We start from the raw sequence: 6,000 nt of genomic DNA on the forward strand, positions 1-6,000 counted from the left end.
ATTGCACTGCGTTTATGTATTGTTAGTGTTAATAAATTATATTGTTTATATCATATCTGGAGTCTGCGTTTCCCTGTGTCGGTTCACATACCTCTGGTCATACCCCGGAGCCCTGACATTACACCAAGGCCAATCCTGACCAGACGTGGCTGCACAGGGAAGCCATCTTGGCTTGTTGCTGGGAAGGATGGATCTTGATGAGGTTGTGTATTTATATCTGCTAGTGTTTGATGACAGAGAGTATGCTTATCAAACTCTGAAGGAGTATCCCGGGATGAACTGCTAGAATGTATACGGATCGCTCATGTTCTAGTAGATCAGGGCACAGAATTCTCTGAGGTGCAGCCATTGATTCAGGTTTGTGTGGAGTTGGTTTCATCTGGTACCCCCGAATGCAGGGATGAATTTTTGCCGCCATTTAGTGCCGACCAGGTAGAGTCCCTGGTATGGTTATTAGAGGATGATGTGGATTACTTTCTGGAGCGTTATTCTGCATGTTCACCACAGGTATTAAGATATTGTATAAATGCAGTGCAGTCTTTGGTCAGACAGGCTTTGTGTAAGCTCAGCTTTGTTCAACCCATACTGCAGACATGGACAGATTTGTTGCACCCAGCCTCAGTCAGCTTACAAAAACCCAGTCCTGCTTCTAATCTATTTCCTCAAAGCTCTATTCCTGCATTCCCAACAGCTCCTCCTGCCCTGCTATCTACCGCATGTCAGTACCCTGTTCCCACTCGCTGCACCTATCCTGCCTTTAACCCTGTAAACAAGCCCTCTGTAGCAACTGTTCCCTCCCCTGTTCCATCCTCCAGCTCTTCTCTGTCTCCAGCTGCTCCATTCGTTTGCAGACCTGCGTTTACTTGCAGTGCTCCAGTAGTTAAAACCAGAAAAAAGGGAAAATTCTTTCCAACCAATACCATCCTGCCAGTATCCAAACCGGTGAGCCTGCCATCTGAGAACCTGCCTTCCGTGGTTCAGCCTGGTGCCTCGGCACCCGCACTTCAGCCTGAGGTCTGTACCCAGCCTGAGGTCTGTACCCAGCCTGATGCCTCTACTCAGCCTGATGCCTCTACTCAGCCTGATGCCTCTACCCAGCATGATGAACTGATCCAGCCTGATGATCCTATTAGGCCAGTTGACTCGATGCCCGCTGTTGATCCAGACGATCCGGTACCTGATGACCCGGTGCCCGCTGTCATACCTGGTGACCCGATGCCCGCTGTCGAGCCAGACGATCCAATGCCTGATGACCCAGTGCCCGCTGTCATGCCTGGTGACCCGATGCCCGCTGTCGAGCCAGACGACCCGGCACCTGATCCGGTGCCCGCTGTCATGCCAATTGACTCAGAGCCCGCTGTCGTGCCTGGTGACTCGGCGCCCACTGCCTTCCCAGATGACGCGGTGCCCGCTGGCAAGCCAAATGACCTGATGCCTGGTGACCCAGTGCCCGCTGTCATACCTGGTGACCCGATGCCCGCTGTCGAGCCAGACAATCCGGTACCTGATGACCCGGTGCCCGCTGTCGTGCCAATTGACTCAGAGCCCACTGTCGTGCCTGGTGACTTGGTGCCCACTGCCTTGCCAGATGACGCTGTGCCCGCTGTCGAGCCAAATGACCTGATGCCTGGTGACCCGATGCCCGCTGTCCAGCCAGACGATCCAATGTCTGACCCAGTGCCCGCGGTCATGCCAGTTGACTCGGAGCCCACTGCCTTGCCAGATGACGCGGTGCCCGCTGTCGAGCCAAATGACCTGATGCCTGGTGACCCGATGCCCGCTGTCCAGCCAGACGATCCAATGTCTGACCCAGTGCCAGCGGTCATGCCAGCGGTGACTCGGTGCCTGTTGCTCCGCCTGGGGGCCCGAGACCTGTCGCTCCGCCTGGGGGTCCGGCGCCCGCCGCTCCGCCTGGGGGCCTGAGACCTGTCGCTCCGCCTGGGGGTCCGGCGCCCGCCGCTCCGCCTGGGGCCCGAGACCTGTTGCTCCGCCTGGGATTCTGGCGTCCGCCGCTTCGCCTGGGGGCCCGAGACCTGTCGCTCCGCCTGGGTGTCCGGCGCCCGCCGCTCCGCCTGGGGGTCCGGCACCCGCCGCTCCGCCTGGGGGCCCGAGACCTGTCGCTCCGCCTGGGGGCCTGAGACCTGTCGCTCCGCCTGGGGGCCTGAGACCTGTCGCTCCGCCTGGGGGCCTGAGACCTGTCGCTCCGCCTGGGGGTCCGGCGCCCGCCGCTCCGCCTGGGGGCCCGAGACCTGTCGCTCCGCCTGGGGGTCCGGCGCCCGCTGCTCCGCCTGGGGGCCCGAGACCTGTCGCTCCGCCTGGGGGCCCGGCGCCCGCCGCTCCGCCTGGGGGCCCGATGCCTGTCGTCCCGCCTAAGGGCCCGATGCCTGTCGCCCCGCCTGGGGGCCCGATGCCTGTCGCCCCTCCTGGGGGCCCGATGCCTGTCGCTCCGCCTGGGGGCCCGATGCCTGTCGCTCCGCCTGGGGGCCCGGTGCCTGTCACCCCGCCTGGGGGCCCGGTGCCTGTCGCCCCGCCTGGTGGCCCGCTGCCTGCTGCTCCGCCTGGTGGCCCGCTGCCTGCTGCTCCGCCTGGTGGCCCGCTGCCTGCTGCTCCGCCTGGTGATCCGATGTGCCTCTGCCCGGAGTCCAGCCCGATGTGCCTCTGCCCGGAGTCCAGCCCGATGTGCCTCTGCCCGGAGTCCAGCCCGATGTGCCTCTGCCCGGAGTCCAGCCCGATGTGCCTCTGCCCGGAGTCCAGCCCGATGTGCCTCTGCCCGGAGTCCAGCCCGATGTGCCTCTGCCCGGAGTCCAGCCCGATGTGCCTCTGCCCGGAGTCCAGCCCGATGTGCCTCTGCCCGGAGTCCAGCCCGATGTGCCGCTGCCCGGAGTCCCGCTGCCCGGTGTGCCTCTGCCCGATGTGCCTCTGCCCGGTGTGCCGCTGCCCGATGTGCCGCTGCCCGGAGTCCTGCCCGGTGTGCCAGTCTTTGATATCCCGCCAGTTACCAGACCCGGGCGGTGGAACATTTTGCCCAGCTAGGACAGTTTGGAGCGTCCTGAGGCCGCTCCTTGAGGACTGGACTGGCCAGCAATGGTGGGACTCACCTGCCTTATGGGCTGCAGTACCAGGGCTGGCCAGCGGGTGCTCCCAGCAATCAGAGACTCAACCTTGCAGCCAGCCAAACACCTGAAACTGCTTATGCTGGTGTATTTAAGGGATGGCCAGACCTGCAGACTCTGCCTTGGTGTGTGTTTCTCCTGGGCCCTGTATCCTGTTCCTGCATTCCTGTTCCTGTTCCTGTCTGATTCGTTGCTGACCCTGCTCTGATCCCTGGCTTTGTCTGACCATTCTCCTGCTCTGATCCCTGGCTTTGTCTGACCATTCTCCTGCTCTGATCCCTGGCTTTGTCTGACCATTCTCCTGCTTAACCCCATACGCTCTGACCTCCTGTTGTTGATCCCGGCCTGCCTGACGATGCTTGCATTGTATGTTTTGTTATCTGTGGGTGGTTTGGTTTGCACTGTGTTATGTTTTAGTATTGCACTGCGTTTATGTATTGTTAGTGTTAATAAATTATATTGTTTATATCATATCTGGAGTCTGCGTTTCCCTGTGTCGGTTCACATACCTCTGGTCATACCCCGGAGCCCTGACACAGGGATGTGGCTCTTTATTTAAATATTATAAGCTCAGGGCACTGGGCCTTGTGACTCTGTTTGCTACCTTGCCTTGCTTTGTTGTTCCTGTAAGCCTAGTCTTACTGTCTCTAAATTCTCCTGTTGCTGAACCATTGCTCGGATAAAAAACTACTCTTTGATTATGTTTTCTCTGCTCCCTGCTCTGGACTCTCTCTGTTTGCTGCTAGCCAGTCCTGACCACTGGATATTTCACTTCCTGCCAGTTCCTAGTCCTTGTCAATCTTGCATGCGGTGCCTGCCTACTGTAACGTACCTGAACTCGCCCTGAGGGTTGTTGGGGAGTGTCTCAATCTTGTGAATATAACATTGCACCTTAGGTCCTGGAGACATTCTAGCCTTAAGGGAAAGGCAGCTGCTATAGGTGAAATTGCACATTAATCTAAATATTTTCTCAGAACCGGTGAACCTTACACTCTTACAAGCTTCCATGTAGATGGATCCTACTCAGGCATTCACAGATAGCCTACCAGGTGCAAGTACCAGTCCAGTGTCCAGGGTTCTCAGCTGCTCTCAATTCCTGAGTCTGCTGGCCAACTTTGCATTTGCAAGACCATCGCCCTTCTCTTCCATTTGGTCTGCTGGCCAGCTCTCAAGAAGAATACTACATCCTATGTCAGAGTCTGCAAGACCTGCACACAGTCAGAATCCACTAGCACTAAGCCTCCTGGCCGATTCTGAATTCTATCTGTCCCTAAATATCTATGGACTCTTCTCTCAATGTACTTCATCATAGGTGATGATGGACCACTTCGACAACATTGCCCATTTCATAGAAGCTGTCTTCTGCCAAGCAACTATCCATTCTTTTCATACATGAATTTGTGAAGCTTCATGGTGTTTAGATAAACATTCCTTTGGATGAAAGATGTCATTTCTTTTCTCATTTTTGGAAGGTATTTTATCTTTCACATATCACTCACAGTCTTACAGGCAAAAGGAGTGCACTAATCATTCCCCAAGCTTCATCTGCTTCTTCTCTTCTGCTCAGACAAGCAAATGGAATGGGCTTCATTCTCCCATGGGCAGAATTTGCCCATACCAATTAGACACAAAACAATCTGTATTTATGGCCTCCAGCCCAGAGCAAGCTTCTTTTTTTCTCACATTTCTGGTTTTTCAGAGGTCAACAAGTTTGTGGACATTTTTCTTCTATTTGAAAATTCATGCAAAATCACATTGTGCATGTTTTCCAGAAAGCCTCTGGTGATAACCGAGGTTTAGATACTTCTATCTTCAACGTTGGTGATTTAGAGTGGCTATCCACCCACAATATCTTTCTAATAGTTCATTCTCAGAAACTAACTTTCCCTGAATCCGTTCCTTTGTTTTCCGCAACTGCTTTATTGGTCTCCCTTTCCTCTCCCCCTCCCCACCTTTATTACTAAGTAGCAGGTCGACTCTAAACGCCAAGCCTTTTACCCGATTGGCTGTGGCAGCACTGTGGTGCTTATTTATACATAGTGTCTGAAACTTGGCTCTTGTACCCTTGCCTTAGCTTGTTTTTCACGTAAGCCTAGTCTTTTTGTGAGTTCTCATTTGTTTTGCTGACCACTTACCTGGATAGTGCATTACTTTATAATTGTCGTCTGCCCTGACCCTTGTTTTGTAATGGATGCTCTACTAATTATTTCTTTCCCCAACTCTTGCTAAGATAATAGGCTCTGCCTACTGCTAGCCAGTCCCTAATATGACCTTTCCTCACTTAGCATCCTGCCAGTCACTAGTCCAGATCACTTTTGCATACAGTACCTGCCTTGAACCTTTTACACATTGTGAAGTCAACTGATAAGGTACCTGAATTCCCTTTCTGTCTTGATCTGATGGTTGTAGGGAGCCTCCTTGTCCTGTGAAAATAGCACTGCACCTTAAGCCTGAGGACATCCAAGTACCAGTAGACATACTAAACTTAAGGGAAAAGAGGCTACTACAGGTGAAAGTGCACATTAGTCTCTCTGTTTTCACAGTACGGGACATGAAGTCATGAACCTTACAGCACTTTGCAAATTCAGAAAGGTAAGTGAAAAGTGAGTTTTCAGAACTGCAATTATTTCTTTCTTGACCAGACACTTAGCTTGCTATGAAAGCCAATGGTGTAAATATTATTTAGAGTCTTAGGTCTTGTGAATCTCAGTATCATAGCAAACTTTGGAACAGATGAAGTTACTTTATCAATTAACCTATCAGCATATGAATATAATAGACTAGAAACATCCTCCTCCTCTGTGGTTTACAGAGAAATCAGGTTGGTAGCAATGTGGATTTAGTACATGATTTAAACGTCTTATGATAAGTTGTATACCTCAAAGGC

The sequence above is a fragment of the Staurois parvus genome, unplaced genomic scaffold (assembly GCF_062004578.1).
Source record: "Staurois parvus isolate SC_StPar_1 unplaced genomic scaffold, SC_StPar_1.0 ptg000473l, whole genome shotgun sequence".
NCBI classification, from domain to species: Eukaryota; Metazoa; Chordata; class Amphibia; order Anura; family Ranidae; genus Staurois; species Staurois parvus.